Source organism: Halichoerus grypus, chromosome 3 (genome assembly GCF_964656455.1).
Source record: "Halichoerus grypus chromosome 3, mHalGry1.hap1.1, whole genome shotgun sequence".
NCBI lineage: Eukaryota > Metazoa > Chordata > Mammalia > Carnivora > Phocidae > Halichoerus > Halichoerus grypus.
The window spans coordinates 139,850,384-139,868,874 of NC_135714.1; the positions used below are offsets into that span (position 1 = coordinate 139,850,384).

Sequence of the window (18,491 nt, forward strand, 5' to 3'; positions counted from 1 at the left end):
CAAAGAAAAAGTAAATAAATGTATGCGTAGTGTTGTTGGTTATTCATTTTGCATTAGCAAAATAGTAGAGCACCATTTCATCACAACCTTGTCCTCAAAGTGGGTAGAAAAACCATTTCTGTTTACCAATCTTAGATATGAAAAAAAATATAAATGTGTGATTTTTGATTTGTATGTTTTTTATTCTGAGTGAAAATGAGTTTCCTTTCATATGTTTAAGGGCCACTTGTATGTCTTTTCCCATGCTCTGTTTGATGATGGTTTTTGCCAGTTTGTTAATTGGGTTTACAGTCTTTTCTTGAGTTTTAAGAATCCTTAATGTATTAAGGAGATTAGTGCTCTGTGATTTAAGGTGTAAATTGCAAATAATTTTCCCATTTTGTGATTTGCTTTTTATTTTGCTATGATTTTGCTTTGCTTTGTTAATTTGTTGTCACTTAAAAGTACTTTTCTTACTTTATATAGCTGAATTTATCAACTCTTTCTTTTATTACTTCGGTATTTTGAGTCATAGTTTAAAAGACACTCCTCATATCTAGGGTATTAGTTTATTTTGGTATATAGTGTGAGTTATAGATCCAATTTTCACTTTTTTCCAAATGGTTACTAGTTGTATTAACACCGTTCATTTAAAAGTCTATTTTCATGAGGGATTTGAGACACTTACTTAACCATAAACAAAATGTCCATGAGGACCTGAGTAGACTTCTGCTTTTCTATTCTGTTCTGTTAATCTGTCTGTCTGTTTGTGTCCATTCAACACTATTTTAATAATAGAAGTTTTTAGTGTGTTTTAATAACTGCCTTTACCTATTCTTTCATGTTTGATTTTCCATATGAACTTAAGAATAAACTTGCCTAAATCCAGGAAAAAAAATTAACTTGTTGGCTATATATATGTCCATATATATATATATATGTATGAATATATATGTATGTGTAGATATATATATATATGATTGTCTTTCCATTTTTCAAATCTACTTTGATGTCTCTCATGTGTGTTTTAAAGTATTCCTTGGGTAGGTTTTTACACTGCTAAGTTTATTCCTAAGTAGTTTGTCCTTCTCTTGTTATTGTAAATGTAATCTGCTCTTCCACTATGTATTTTAACTGGTTATTATAAACACATATGAATACTAATCAAATTTTGTATGTTACTTTCATATCTTGTCCCTTTCTGCATTCTTTTATTGTTTGTATAAGCTTTAACATTGATCCCATTGAGTTTTCAATTATAGTAGGATGTTATTTACAAATGTAGGTACTTTTACCTCTTCTGTTCCAATTCCCAAACACGAAAGTGTTGTCTTTTGTCATTTTGCATTGACCAATACCTCCAATATAATGGCAAAGAGTAATGGAAAAAGTAGATATTCCTTCTTTGTTCTTGACTTTAGAAGTGCCTTTAGTTTTTTTCCCTTTGGATTAGCATTGAGATTAAGACATACTATGTTAATGAATTTTCCATCAGTTCCTATATATAAGTGTTACTATCAGGAATAGGGATTGAATTTTGATGAGAGGTTTTTCAGCATCTGTGGAGATCTTCATATGATTTTGCTCCTTAGATGTCTTAACACAGTGAGTTGTATTAATGTAATTAATATTGAATCATTTTTACATTCCTGGAATAAATCCTACTTAACTGTGATACATTTAAAAAATAAATGCCACTGGACTTATAACTGTATTTGTCAGGATTCAACCAGAGAAGGATATATATATATAATATATGTATACATATACATAGTTAGAGATGGAGAGATAGATAGATAGATGATAGATAGATAGATAGATAGATAGATAATAGATTTACTACAAGGAAATGACTATGCAATTATGGAGTTTGGTTAAACAAGTTCAAAGTGTATAGGGCAGGCAATCAGAAGAAAAATAATAATAGGCTGGAAGACTGGAATTTCATGGGCAAGACCTTTGTGGACTCTCTTGAGCTCAGGGAAGCCTTATTTATTTCTAAAGCACTCATCTAATTGATCAGACCCATCCAGCAGAATCTCCTTTTCTATTACCTTAAAGTCAACTGAGTAGGGACTTAAATCACATATGCAAATTCCCTTCACAGTAACACCTAGATTAGTGTTTGATTGAATAACTGGTAAATATGGTTCAGCCTAGCCAATCCTATGAAAGTTCATAGTTTTATTCTACGGGTATCATTGATAGAAATAACTTTGTATAATGTCTGTAGTCTTCTTTTTTCCTTGCTTGGGCTTCTATTATCCTTCGACAGCCAACTATTCTCTGCACACCAAGTAATGGGTATATTCTACTCTCACATTTCTTCTTATTTCATCTTCTAATTTTTCAGTTGTTCTGTTTCCAATTTGTCAGAGTACATAACATTGATATATTATTTTTCCACCTGTATCCCTACCTTTGTTTTAGTATTAGATTAATTATTAAATATATCCAGTTCTCCATGGCCAATTTTCCCCATCATATTTTGAGTTGAAGTTTGTGCTTTAATAGATTCCTCAGAATGGGCTTATAAGTATAATCCTTAAGTTTTGTTTACATGTTCACAATTGACTGTTGCATTTCTACAGTCTAGAAATATCAAAGAGATCTTGACCAGATTTAAAATCCTTGACTCACTCTTTCTTTGGATTTCTAGAAAATTTTGCTTTGTTGTTGTCTTGCTTTCTATGTTGCTAATGAGAAGTTTGAGCCAAATCGACTGTTTTTTCCCCTTCCATTGGAAGAAATCTTTTCTTAGACGCCTGGAGAATGTCTTTTTTTCTATACTTAAAGTCCAAAAGATTCACTAGTCTACTTCGTAAACTTGACCTTCCAGGTCAATTTTTGCTGGTACATGGTAGGCCTTTATAATATGTAGATTTAGGTCTTGTTTTATTTCTAGAAACTGTTCTTGAATTACAGCTTAAATATCAGTTTTGTTTGCTTCCTAAGGGACTCCAATTGTAGATACATTTTCATTTTTTTTTGAAAATCTACATATATCACTTTATCACTAGTGGTTTTTACCTTTTCCTTTTTTTTTTTTTTAAAGATTTTATTTATTTATTTGACAGAGAGAGACACAGCGAGAGAGGGAGCACAAGCAGGGGGAGTGGGAGAGGGAGAAGCAGGCTTCCCGCCGAGCAGGGAGCCCGATGCGGGGCTCGATCCCAGGACCCTGGGATCATGACCTGAGCCGAAGGCAGATGCCTAACGACTGAGCCACCCAGGCGCCCCTACCTTTTCCTTTATTTTGGTTTTGTTCTTAGCTATCTTAATTCTGTTTTCAATGATTCTTATGGTACTTAATGTTAAATAAATTTTACTTTTGTCACCTTGTACTTTGGTATTTGCTTCTGAAATTATTTTATCTTTTCATTTTTTTCAGTTGTGTTTACTCTTTTGCTTTTTTCATTTTTATTCTAAGTTTTTCAATATTTACAATTGTATGTTTTAAAGATATTTAATTCATGTTGGAATAGCGTGTTAACAAGTTTCATCGTATTTTAGTTGGTTTTATGGGTGGTATTTTTATCAGTTGAAAATACTGTTTTTACTATGAAACAATTTTAAACGAATAAATATCTGTATTGATACTTTCATAATGCCCTAAAATTTATATAAAGGATTTTATTTCTAACATATTAAGGTCATTCTGGTTGTAATTAGAACTAATAAAAATTTACCCCCCAAAAAAGTGTTCCTTTTCCCTCCTTACTTATTTTTATCATTAAAAAACAGTTAAAAGTAATATAAAATACATCCTATCTGGGGTTTATTTGTAAACATCAAATAGGATTGTTTTATTTCTTAGTGAGCAATCTTCCATGGATTTCTTTAGATTCTTACAATTATATTAATTACACGTAATTTAAAAATAATAGAGACATCTAAAACACCTTTTCATTTACATTGTTAAGTTTGTATTTTTTCTTGATCTTATACCATTCTGATTTGGCTATTTGTTTAAGCTGGTAACCATCTATATTCCTTTGGGCTTCTATACCTATTAATTCAAATCTAAATGAAAGCTGAATAGCTTTCATCTCCAAACTGGGTTTTTATCTCATCCTAAAGAATTGTCTGGAAGCCATTATGCCTAGAATATAATTACTTTTAAGTGCATAAGATTCCAACAGTCCACTATAATTCTGAGTCTTGATATAACCATGCTAATGAAACTTCCAGTCCTTTTCAAAAGCAAAAAGGATTTCAAGAGATTAGTTTGAATTTTTTCTTTTTAAATTATTGCCATTTATGACTAAAGGACTAGAAAAACATAAAAGAAAGATTTATTTGAAAAGGAAGCCAAAATAAAGCACTCTTTCATTAAACTAAGCTTTGAGTCAAAATAAAGCTACTACCTGGTAATTGCCAAAGAAATAGGAGACAAATAATAAATTTGGGGATCAGTAAGCTTTTTGAAACATTTTATTAGTGAAGATTCTTATAAACAGAGTGAAAAAATGTATGCAGCTTACATGAGTATTGCTCACTTATATATCATCAGTAGATAAGATGAAACTATTTGGAGACATATATACATATTTATAAATTTATATATATTTATATAAAACAGTTTGAACAGGGATGTCTGGGTGGCTCAGTTGGTTAAGTGTCTGGCTTCGGCTCAGGTCATGATCCCAGGGTCCTAGGTTCGAGTCCCACATTGGGCTCCTTGCTCAGTGGGGAGTCTGCTTCCCCCTCTCCCACTCCCCATGCTGCGCTCTCCCTCTTTCTCTGACAAATAAATAAATAAAATCTTAAAACAAAACAAAACAAAAACAGTCTGAACAAAGACCAGTGAAGAGAACATCTTATTTCATGAGAGTAGTGCTATAAACTCATTAATGTGAATACCACCCTAATATGCTTGTTTTTTCAATCTCGAATCCTAATTTTTTCTGTATTATTATTATTAGCACCCAGGAAGCTAAACATTAATAGGGAATATCATACCAACAAGCTGGTTGACTTAAGTTTATGATCACAAATTATAAATGGGCAAGTCATATTTATCCTGTAATCATACTAGATTTCCTTAGTGAGCTCAATTTTCATTCTCAAAAATGTGTTTTTCACATGGCATCCTCTCTTCTCATACTACCAACATCTACTCACGCTTTCTGAAGCTCAATTGATCTTCACTTCCTTAAGAAAATAAAAATCATCAGACAGAAATTTAATTATGTCCATACACTAAGTCTATAATCTTTCTGTATCCCTATTCATCTCTTCTACTGTCAAATAAAAAACAAATCTGACTTAGGTAAAGAGAGACTTTATTCAAAAGGGTTATTGAAATAAAGGCAGTGGGACCTATTGTAAGAGGAAGAATACTCAGACCATGAAACCTGCAAGTTTCTAAGAGGTCAGACAGAAAGGAAATTTCTTTTACAAAGGCTAGAGACAAGGTGAGAAAGAACTGAGTGTGAGCAAGTGGGTGGCATGATTGTAATGAGACAGTTGATCAGAAAATGTCTTCCCTTATGGTCAGCTGATCCTCAGGAGGGGCCTTTAAGGAGAAATTGTATGCTAGCTAAGGTTGAAGGTAAGTCAAAGATCAGGGACCTGAAGGAAGTAGAGAAGCAAATTTGGTCATGTAAATTAATAAGAATTTTTTTTCAATTGATCAGAGGGGACAAATAATTCAGCTAATCCTTTGTGAGGCAAAGAAAGGGAATTTAGAGTGTCTTTGTCTGACCTTATTATAGGTAAACAAGGGGGACATCATTAGTAATTAAGTCATATGCAAAAGGGTGGTTTCTTGCAGTAAACCCCATCTTTTGAAACACAAAAGGGTAGGGGAAATTTTTAACCATCGTTGTTTTTTAGGAGCACAGAACTCACAAAGCCTAACATTGTCAATATATATTTGCATCTGTTAAAATAGAAGTATCTCAAATTCATCATCTTATGCTCTTATCTCTGTTCCCTTCCTATCTACTAAATATTTCTTTACCTTTCCTCACCTTCATAACTCCCTTTCTACTAAATTATTTCCATAAGTTCACAATCACGCTTATCCAATCTGAAAACAAATCAAGACAAACAGGCAAACAAATTCCTCATCTCTCTTTGTCTACATCCACATTTCTCCTGTCCCCTGACCATACAGGCTATGCTCCTTCACCTCATACTCATTTTCCAATAGACTACAATCTGGAGCTTGTCCCTTTCCTTATCGTGAATTCAACAATGACCTCCTTTTACCATTTTCAAGAGATATTTTATTTTCTCAACTTTCTGTACCTCTGCCGCACTAGACACAGGTGACCGTTCCTTCCTTCTTGAAATATTCCCTATCCCATCTTCCAATACAGCACATTTATCCAACCTCACTGAAAGCTCTTTTAAAATTCTTCACTACTGGGGGCTGGATGGCTCAATCAGTTGAACGTCTAACTCTTGACTTTGACTCAAGTCATGATCTCAGGGTCATGAGATCAAGCTCCATGTCAGGTTCCCTGCTCAGCGGGGAGTCTGCTTGAATTTCTCTCCCTCTGCCCCTCGTGCCCCACCCCCGCTCACATTCTCTCTCTCTCTCTCTCTCTCTCTCTCTCAAATAAATAAATCTTAAAAAAATAAAAATACATAAAATTCTTCACTATTGACTCTTCTACACAATTTCCAAATATTAGAATGTGCAGAAATTGTTTGAGTACCTCTTCTGTCTAATTCAGTCTAATTGCTCCCTCAGTAACTTTATCAACTCCCAAGGTTTTAGAAGCTATCTACAGCCTACTGATTTCAAAATTTGTACTTTCAGCCAAAATGTCATCTGAGAGCTCTAGACTCATAAACACAATTTCCAAGTTGATATCTCCATTTGAATCTCAGATATTAAGAGAAATTCCTAAACTATGTGACTCAGTTCACTGTTAGTACCAACAGATGCTGCCACTGTTGCTAGGAGCTTTCAGATGCCCTGACAACCCATGTGGCCCATAACCTCAGAAGACTGAGATGGCTTTCAAAAGGATTCTAATGCTCAAGCTATAGAAATATTACAGATGGCAATAAATGGCAGATCGTGAGAGGGGTCCCTGGTTCTACTATCTTAACTCCCACTTGAGAGCAGCATGCTACATACTCTGCTTGATGATGCCTGGTTGAATTGACTGAGCTCCTACTGTCATGCTCCCCGTCAAAATGAATTCTACAACTCAATTTTCAGATGTATAAAAATGTTCTTCCTCAGAAAGTACAGCCAACTTGTTGAAATTAAGGGGATGTGGGGATGCATTCAGCTGACAAAGTGTGCATGGAGTTACAAGCAAAATTTCAAAAAAAGATGACTAAATAATAATTAAAAAAATGCCTAAAACTAGCAATTTAATTCTTTCTGAAAGTTCGAGCCAACATGATCTTTTTAAGACAGAAAATGACCAATTCATATTCGTAGTTTAGAAGCTTGAGTTAAAACAAAACCAAGAATTCACACATTTGGAGAATCATCCAAGGTTTTTCTATCCTTCAGTGTTGTTGAAATTTACATCACTTTACCTATTTCTGGCTATTGGTTCATTCATTCATATTGCTGTTCTCTCATTTTTCTTTTAGTTTACAAATCTAAGTTGGTCTGGCCCTCCCACTCCTTCCCAATGTTGTGTAAATCCCTCCCCTTCTAGGTTTTTTTTAAAGAGCTTATAACTTTTACCCCATTTTTAAACAGTAAGGAGTAGCTGCTGAAAATTGATAAAGTTAAATAACACAGCTCACTTTGAAGTCTAGTATCTAATTAGAGCTATTTCAGAGACGGCGTATTCGCTTCCTCAAGGTTTGACAAAGACAATGGCCTTGAAGGCCACCACTCTATTGATTAAGCAGCTGGATCCTGTCATTATTTGTTCTCCTTCCTTTTTTGAAATTAGCCCTAGAGAATATGATTGAGAAACACGTAAGTACAAGTGATTGGTCTCATTACTGGGACCAAGAGAAAATGTGAAACTTCTAAGCAAAAAGCTAAAGCTTGAATTGCCTAAGAAATCCTGACCTAACCGGCCTTACACATTTTTACTCTATAGTTATTTTTTACAGTTTTGCACTGCTTAAAAACTAAAATTCATGCCATTAAAACCAAGTACAGAAAGTTCTCTATTTTCTAGTCTTGTCCCGCACTATTTTTTTACACAAACCCTCAATCCTATAGGCTGTTGGAACCCTCCCTCCCTTTCTCTTTTTTAATTAGCACCTGTTGTTCAGTGGTGCTCAATATCCCTTGAAAAGTAGCATGTTGTTAGTGATTGATTGCTCCAAGTTATCCCCTTCATTGTTGCCTCTGAAATACAAATTAGATATGCCCTTTTCTCTTGTATGCCAAACCATAACATCAGAATAATCATCCACTAATTGGATAATACCTAAGAAAGCGGCAGTACTGCTTCTTCTTCAATTTCTGATTAGCCACAAATATAGACCATGCTCTCTGAATTCTATAAATTAATGTCTCCCACACATCATTCCCAAAGAGGTCTTTATTTTCCTTTCATAGTTCTTGTACCTACGAAGGCAGGTATCTGTGTCCCCAGCAAGAGCAAGGTACTTAACACACATGAGAGATCCATAAATGTTTGTGGAACTAATAAATGAAAGAGTGAATGTTGGTATTCACTGTTGCAAGTAACTACCAGAAAAACTAGGATTTCCTGGAAGGGTTCCAAGTATTTTACTGAGTCTAAGGAAAGGGATGAAACAAGGCTTTAGCATAGAACTGGAACTGGGACTGATCAGGAGGTCTTTATTATACTTAATTTCAACCTCTTCCTCCTGATATGCTTCATTTTTCTTTGCTTCCAGTCCCCTTTCCCTCTCTTCTTCTTTTCCTTCTGTCTCTCCCTCCCCCTCTATTCCAGCTTCTTTTATTTATGCAATCAACGTGACATGATCCCGTATCCCTCTGACTGCTTTTTGCAATCCATATTTACAAATATAGAAACCAATTTGCCCTCTTAGGCCAAATGTCTGTGCCCAAAATAACTATGGCCAAAGGGTCAGATGCACAAAATACAGATATAGTTGCAATCATGCAGGTGGAGGAGGAAAAGAGGTAAATTCTAGAAGTGGGTGGTAGGCACACAATAAGATAGGTACCTAATGGGAGTCTACTACACAGTGAATGACATAAAGGGACTCTTAGGTGAAATAATAGAATAATATTTATTTAGACCTTGTTATATGGATTCCTAGACAATATCTTAGGATGTGTCAAGAAATTACAGACCTTTCATCTTTAGGTATGCTTGAATATTCTAATGGTGCCAATCAAATATTGTCTTTGTTCCTATTTAATCCCCCCAATCTGTCCTTGCAATTGCAAGGAACCTAAAGTCCATGATATCATCACTTTGCCTGCTGCATCATTTTCAGGGTCAAACTTAAAGGCTCTTTCCAGCCCAACTACATAATTAAAGTTTGTATTTTGTTTCCCTAGGATTCCAGACTTATAATGTAATTATCTGACTCCACTATTACTATTCCAACTGTTTTGCTCCTACCCCCTTGCCTCCATCCCTATAATCTCTGGTGATGTATTCTTTTATTTCCTAACTTTGAGGATAAACCATGGGAAAAAAAATTCTGACTGTTTTTGACCAGCTCTCTGAAATACCTGTCTTTACCACGCAGCTCATTTTTATCTTTCCAGCTCATTAGAACCATTCATATTCAGGCCATTCTAGTTGTTTTATATTAACAGGAATGTCTTACCAGTGTTTCAGTCCTTCTTTTCCCAACACTGTTTCTTCCTTTACCTTCTGTTATATTTTCTTCCTCCAGCTTCAGCAGCGGCTCATCTCCTTGGGAAATTTTTGAAAGAGAGTAGCCTTCTGTTTTCTGCTGTTTTTCCTAGACTTTATAAATGAACTACTAATATATAAACCAAGCAACATTTTAATATATTCAATAGTTCTCTAACTTTTCATACTTACATGTGACCAGAATTTTATGGAAAAAAATTTTATGAAAATAAAATTAAATTAAAAAATGAAAATTTTATGAAAATAAAATTTTATGAAAAAACTGAAAATGAAACTAACAAAAGCTAAGGGTAACTGGACACCTACTATGTGCCCATTACTTTTCTATGCACTTTATGGATATCATTTCTATTCTTTCCAATGTCAATATCATATAGTTAGAACTCTTCCTAATTGAAGGTGAAGAAACTGTGGCTCAAGTAACTTTCCTAAGGTCACATGGCCAGTAAGTGAAGAAAATTATCTTCAAATGTAGATTTGGGTCACTCCAGAGCCTATTCAGTTTCCACTACAATACATTATCAATGAATTATTACTGGTTTACTTATTCATATATACCTTGTTCTCTAACTTTCTGAGTCATTCTGATTTTTTAGTAAAGTAAGACCATAAGTACATACAGATGCAAAATTTGGAGTGTATTAGTATGCAATTGCTGCTGTACAATATTACCACAAGCTTAGAATCTAAAAGCAATGAAAATTTATTATCTTATAATTCTAGAGGTCAGAAATCCAAAAATGGGTCTCACCGGCTAAAATGAAAATGTCAGCAGGGCTATGTTCCTGCTGTGTTCCAGCTTGTAGATGCTGCCCACATTGCTGGGCCTGTGGCATTGTACCACTCTGACAATGCTTCCATCACCACATCTACTTCTACGACTCTGACCTTCCTGCCTCCCTCTTTCACTGATAGGACCCTGTGCCTACACTGGGCTCACCTGGATAACCTGGGATACTCTCCTCATCTCAATATTCTTGACTTAATCTTGGATCTGCAAAATCACTTTTGTTATGTAAAGTAACATATTCATAGGGTCTAGGGATTAGAGCATCTTTCTGCAGATGATTATTCTGCCTAACAAAATGTATGAGCGCTTTCCTTAATTAACACAACAAGGTTGTTGGGGCGCCTGCATGGCTCAGTCGTTGGGCTTCTGCCTTCTGCTCAGGTCATGATCCCAGGGTCCTGGGATTGAGCGCCGCATCGGGCTCGCTGCTCAGCTGGAAGTCTGCTTCTCCCTCTCCCTCTCCCCCTGCTTGTGTTCCCTCTCTCACTGTGTCTCTGTCGAATAAATAAATAAAATCTTAAAAAATATATATATATTTAAATATATATAAATAAAATAAAATTAAAAAAACAAAAAAAACAAGCAATGTTGTGATATGACCTATTCCTTAACAGTGTGACTGTTAATGATGATGAAGATGTATTTATTGTTGCTTGGTATTGGGGAAAAAGTAGAAAAAATGATGTTTAAGCAACACATTATACTCCTGTTTTTACAGTGAACAACAATAAAAAAAAAACTATTTTTTTCTCTTCCTTGTTCACCTGTTTCCAAGTTTTTTCTGATCATTTTTACTGAAAAATATTGTAAATCGAAATGTGTCCTTTTATCTTGCCTCTTTGTTCTCTAAGATTGAATAAAGGTCAAAATATGAGTTTGACATCAAAGAAGTTGGATTGGAGAGACACAGCTAAGTTCTACAACTCTTCTCCAAGTTGGCCTTGTCCAAACATTCCTAGATGGCACAGCTGGACAACTGGAAAACTCCAGTAGAAGCACACTTGCTCCAAATGACTTAGCACACTGCAGAAGCAGGAGTAGTGAAGAGCAAACATGATTGCAGGCAGGGGAAGCAGTGAGTCAGGGCCATGCATGCACCTGTTCCACCAGTTAAGAAGAGAAAATAAGGAATAAATAAGAGCAGGAGTTCACTTCTGAATATTCCTAAAAGGACGAGAATGACAATTTGGGGAACATCAGAAATACAGAGACAGAAGAAAATATTCCCCTATGAATAATATCTCCTTTATAATCTCCCACCTACATGTGCTTCTATTTTGAAATTGTGATAAAAAACAGAAAGGCAAAAATTTACAGAAAGTAAATAGCCCATATCTTACTTCAATTTGAAAACATTTGTTGAACAGTAACTATGGGACACCCTCTCCTAGGCACTGTGAAAAGTGCAAAACTATTGTTAAAAGATAAGTTGCATATGGTGAGCAGAGAATCAGGTAGCACTATCAGAGTACCAAAAGTACCTAGGATATCCAGCATTGTATCTTGGAAGAGTCCACAGGAATGTTAGACAGAATGGGGTGAAAAAAAATGAGAAGGACCACAAATGACCTTGCCTCAAGGATGCAGAGAATCTGAAGCAGGGTATAGGGATACAAAAAGAAAGAATACGTTTAAATAAGTAAATGAGTGTGAATTGCATGAATAAAGAAATTATTCAAAGATTAGTTCTTTAAACATATTTAAAATAGCTGATCTAAATATTTTTTTTCTAGTAAGTCCAATGTCTCAGCTTCCTTAAGGACAAGAGATTGATTTCTACTGATGCTATGGATTGTTTTCTTTCTGTACATAGGCCATACTTTCTTGTTTCTTTGCAAGTCTTTTAATTTTTGTTAAAAACTTAGAAATTTTAGATAACATAATGTAAACTCTGAAAGTCAGAGTCCATCCTCCCTCCCCACCCATTTGTTATTGTTGCTGTTACTTGCTTAGTGACTTTAAGAGCTAATTTTATAAAGCTTGTATGGTTTTCTTGTGTGTGGCCACTGGCCACTGGTCAGTCGTCACCTAATAATTGGACAGAGATTTCTTCAAATTACTGAGACCAGTAAGTTTCCTAATGCCAGGAGCTCTGTGTTGGGACACACCTTGAATACTAAGCCAAGTAGCTGACAATACTATGTTAGCCTTTATTTTCTGCTTGCACAGAGCCTCAAGGTCAGCAAAAGTTGAGTTCCTGAGGCTTTCTCAGGTCTTTCCTGAGTATGTGCATAGCCTTGGATATGCATCCAACTCTACACATGCATGTGGCTTTCTAGATACCTAGGAATATGTCAAAGATTTTCCTTTGCTATGGACATCTTCTTCCCTAACTTTTGCTTTTAAGCTTTTGGTGAACCTATTGTTTGCCCTAACTGTTATCTATCTCCTCAGCTGGCTATAAAATTAAACCATTTGTCTCTAACAATTTAACAAATGTCCCCATGGAAGAGGCTTTTCACACTGGTTGAACTCCATGTCAGAGCCAATAAAAACAATTCTGAAAATGGGGTTTTCCATAGAACTACCTGACAGATCAAATGATGATAATTCTCTGAGAATAAGATTTTTGAAGGAGCTCCAAACCTGTTCTGCTTCTTCCAGTTGCGGCCAGGTTTCTGGTTTTCACTGTGATTATGGGCTGTTGGTTTTCAAAGCTACCAGAGTGCTTGGGAGAAGAGGGTGGGGATATGGCAAGCGAAGATACCACAAATCTCACTGTGCTTACTGAGATTCTGCCATTTTTAAAATTTATTTATTTATTTATTTGACACAGAGAGAGAGTACAAGTAGGGGGAAGCAGCAGGCAGAGGGGGAGGAAGAAGAAGACTCCCCATTGAGCAGGGAGCCCGATGCAAGCCTCGATCCTAGGACCCTGGGATTATGACCTGGGCTGAAGGCAGACGCTTAACCAACTGAGCCACCCAGATGCCCCAAGATTCAGCAATTTTTATAAATACTCCTTGATTGCTGCAAGCTTTTGGCTAATTTCCAGAATTTGGAGAAGGTTAATTCTGACCATTTTGATCAGTTTTCTCATTGCTTTAATGGAAGAAGAAATTTTAGGAGGTTCTTCTCTGCCAGTTTCACTGATATGCCAATATAAAGATTAAAAGACTGGGTTTGGGGGACAATCCCACAATTTAGCAGGTAATTACCTTGTCCATGTGAGAAATGATGGCAACTTGAAATAGGGTATTGGTAGTAGAACTCAACAGAAGTAAACAAATTTGAAAGATATTTAGAATAAAAAATTATCAGGTCTCATGTTGAAAGTTAGAGTGTTGTAAACAAAATTATGGTCCCCATGATCTTCACCCCTTGGTGCTACTCCAGTGGTTACGTTACTTTACATGGCAAAAGCAATTTTGCAGATGTAATTAAGATTTTTAATCAGCTGAACTTAAAATAGTGAGAATATCCAAGATTATCCAGGGCTACCCAATGTAATCACATGGGCTCGTAAAAGAAGAACAAGACAAAAAGGAAGATGTGGCAGAAGAGGAAGTCAGAGAGAGTCAATGCATAAGAAGGGCTTGCTGTGCACCATTGCTGGCTTGAAGAAGGAGAAGACCATGCAGAAGGTATGTAAGCCTAGAAGGGGACCCTGAGAACCAGGTGAGGACCAAAGAACTGGCTGATACTTTGCTTTTAGCTCAATGAGACCCTGAGGAGGGAGTCCAGCCACACTGTCCCAGACTTCTTTCCTACAAAACTCTGAGGTAATAAAATAATGTTTGGTAATGTGTTATGTTAGCGATAGAAAAATTAATACTGAGAGTGAAGGAGAGAGAGAAAGCAAGGTTGCAATCTTGTTTGTGGCATAGAAGTAAATGGAAATTGGCATAATTTTCTGAAATAGGAACAGACTGGGGAGTGAGCAAGTGAAAGCCAAGTGAGAAGCAAGAATCATGAGTTCAATTTTGGACAAGTTCACCTTTCAGTGCACTGAAAGTTCAAGTAAAAAATGTTAATAGTCTATGGCTGATATAGATCTGGAGCTCAGAGAGCAAATCAGGTCTAAACATATGAATTTATTTGCATATAGCTATTAATCGACACCAAATACATGGATAAAATTGCCTACAGAGAGAGTATAAAATGAGAAGAGACAAATGATTATCTGAAGCTGTGTTGCCCCCAATTGCTTAGGTACAGCCTGAAACAAGATTCCCTTAATTAAACCTATATCTTTGCTCTGTGTTCCCCAATCCACTTTAAGATGGATATTTAGAGTTTGAAGTGAAGTTTGTCTTTCTCAAAGCACTTCAGGGGGCAAGAGTAGCCAACATATTCCAATATCCTAACATTTTCCTAGAATGTTTCCTGAAAGCTCCAAATAGTTTAAACAGCAGCTTCACTATCAAATATCAAGGATTGCCAATTTTTAGCAGACTGGCATGATGAAACTCCCCAACTCCCTGCTTCCCTTAAGTCAGGCAACTCTGCATTTGATGATTGAGCATTTAAATATTGCACTTCTTAGTATTTAATGTCTACATTTTCCAGAACCCCTTCATTTGAAAAATACAGAAAACCTCCACTAGCTTAGGCAAAAAATAGAAATTTATTGAGTATACTCATTCAATAAGTAAATATTTTTTTATTAATTGTATAACATATCAGACACTGTGCTAAGTGCCAGATATTCAGAGGTAAACAATAACACCCTGGTCCCCTGCACTCCAAGGTAAGAATCTAGTGGGGTATGCAAATATTTAGTAAAATACGCAACAGGAGGAATTGTTGAATAAACCAAGTTGAAGCCAAGGCAAAGATGGAGCTGAGCTTTAGAAACCACTGAGGCAAGCAATCACACCAAGAATAATAACTACTGAGGGCCTCTATTATATTAGACCCTTTTCTTTTCATAATCTTAGATAATGCTCACAAGTGTATAATTTGAATAGTATTAGATCCCCATATTGCCGATGAGGAAATTAAGGTTCAAAAATATTAACAAATTGTCTAAAGTAATGTAAGTGGTAAAATAGAGAGCTAATATTTGGACCCAAAGCTCAAAACTTCAACATTCATGCTCTTTTCATTACATCATTTTACTTCCACCCTAAAATCCAGGACAATGAGAAAATGACAGTTATATCCAATTTTCTTTTTTTTTAAGATTTTATTTTTTTATTTATTTACTTGAGAGAAAGAGAGAGAATGAGCAGGCAGAGGGGCAGAGACAGAGAATCTCAAGCAGACTCTCCACTGAGCGCTGGGCCACCTGCACAGGGCTCCATCTCATGACCCATGAGATCAAGCCTGAGCCAAAACCAAGAGTCTGATGCCCAACCTACTGAGCCACCCAGGCGCCCCTGTCCAATTTTCTTTAAAACTATAAACATGTGACAACTTTATCATTCATTCATACCAATGGCCAAGTTCTTCTATGACTTCCACTTCCCTGTTTGAGACTGTTTCTCTCCACAACTGATTCCATAGCTTTGAATACAACTACACTTATGTAATTAATCCATTAGCATGGAAATAATATATATAAATAGGTATGTTACATACAGATATATTATATATTAAGACTGAAGTAATTAGTGTTGCTTCATTAATGCAAATTAGGAGAAACTAGCTGCATATTTATGTCCGAAAACAATAATAAAATGAAAGAGATGTTAATAGACTTTTTTAAAGGTAAGTTAAAATTAAAGTATTATATGTAAGCATATTACAGTACTGGTACAGTTTAAATGTAGTGGGCAAGAATACATTAAAAGAAACCCAACTTGACAGATTTTGTATTGTTTATATACCCCATTTACACGGCATTTCTGAAACAAAGCCATTAGAGATGGCTGAGCAGTAGGAAGTATAAACCATAGTCTGTGAACGTCGGTATCAAATATGTCCATAAAGGGAATAGTGTCCCCAAAGAATATGATTTTTGAGGAAAGCTCATATTAGAGACATAGCTCAGTAATACAATTTTAAAAAATTGAAAAAGGATCAACTGTATCAATGTAAAAAAAAAGTTAATGCCCATTTTGATCTATGTATTTCATTTTCTTCTTTTTTTTTTTTTTTTTTTTTTTTTAAAGATTTATTTATTTATTTGAGATAGCGAGAATGAGAGAGAGAGAGAGTACATGAGAGGGGGGAGGGTTAGAGGGAGAAGCAGGCTCCTCGCCGAGCAGGGAGCCCGATGCGGGACTCGATCCAGGGACTCCAGGATCATGACCTGAGCCGAAGGCAGTCGCTTAACCAACTGAGCCACCCAGGCGCCCATGTATTTCATTTTCTTCTGACAGCAGTGCCAAGCACTGAAATCCCAGAATTTACCATGAATAATGCATAAGCAACACACGGGTTCATCTAGCCATATTAAAAACCCCTGGCTTCAGGTTGACATTCCATCCATTAGGTGGGAGAGAGAAGAACCTGAGTTTTCTAGTTCAGTGGGCTAATTTAACTTCTTTGCTAAAGTGCATGCCCCCACACTGGTATCTATGCATTACACTCACCTGCACACATACAGGAAGAACAAACACAATTATTTCAATCTATAAAATTCAAATCCCAATTTCTGAACTATTAACAATAATGTTTGGTGACTCACTGGATGTTGGATAAGATTTATGTAACTCCAAGAAGAGCAAAATCATTACCCAAAGTAAAGATGTCATTTTGAAAATATTGCATTTACTTAAGTGTATTCTCCTGACAATAATTTGCATTGTGTTTGCTTATCTATGCTTAACAAATAACTCTATATCAAAAGTGAGATCTGGGCACTGGAGCCTGAGAGATTCTGTATACCATAGGCACTAAAGGGAAAGCGTTACCCAAGTGGCTCTAAGCCCTCCAAATTCCTGGGATCCTTCCCTTTTTAGAATAGTTCAACTCTCGGGAAGTGGCTCTCCAGCCCTGCCCGTAGGCCATGGAGACCTTGGCCCAGTAGCGACCTAGGTGTGGGGCGGTGGCCATGGAGGCTGTACTGAACGAGAAAGACCTGCTGAAGTTTGAAAAGAAATTTCAGTCTGAGAAGGCAGCAGGCTCCGTGTCCAAGAGCACACAGTTTGAGTATGCCTGGTGCCTGGTGCGAAGCAAGTACAACGATGACATCCAGAAAGGCATCGCCCTGCTGGAGGAGCTGCTGCCCAAACGGAGCAAAGAGGAGCAGCGGGATTATGTCTTCTACCTGGCTGTGGGGAATTACAGGCTCAAGGAATATGAGAAGGCATTAAAGTATGTGCGGGGCCTGCTGCAGAGAGACCCCCAGAACAACCAGGCCAAGGAACTGGAACGGCTCATTGACAAGGCCATGAAGAAAGATGGACTAGCGGGCATGGCCATTGTTGGAGGCATGGCCCTGGGTGTGGCGGGTCTGGCTGGACTCATCAGACTTGCTGTGTCCAAGTCCAAATCCTGAATGAGACTGCACCTCTGCCTCTGCCCAGGGATACGTGGGAGCCTATGGAGGAAACTCGAAGAGGGGGGACCCATCCATCCTTGCTGTCTATTTCTTCTATACCCCATCACTGCCCTCTGGCGTTCAGCCTCATTTCCCCAGAGACGTGTCCAGTAGCCCCAAACCATGTGCTCCGGGATGAGTGTAAATAAAACTGGGCCTTGGCTTGGGAATTGAAAAAAAAAAAAAAAGAATAGTTCAATTCTCCTTTATCCCAAGTACTCTGGGCAGTGTATCACTGTCCCAATTATTTCTGAAGTTCTTGGAATCAGGTGCTGTAGTTCTCTTTGTCATGTTTATGTCCAAAATTAAATTCTAGTTATTACTGAATGGTTTGATCCCTGCCATCTCAACTTTTATAGTTTCTTTCTTTTCTTCCTGTCCCATTGCTCTGTGATGTATCTTATCCCCATTCCTTCTTTCGAACCCCCATTGGAATTCTTTTTGGTGTAACCAGTTTTTACTCAGGGTTTTGGCAGAATGAAGTAACACTAGCAGAGTACATAAAAGTACATAAAAGAAAACAATTTTTAAT

The 18,491-nt window shown here is 36.5% G+C and overlaps 1 pseudogene; it reads left to right on the plus strand.

Moving 5' to 3' along the window:
* The first annotated feature begins 17,470 nt into the window (after nt 1–17,470).
* On the plus strand, nt 17,471–18,150 carry LOC118551078 (mitochondrial fission 1 protein pseudogene; annotated as a pseudogene).
* Nucleotides 18,151–18,491: the final 341 nt, after the last annotated feature.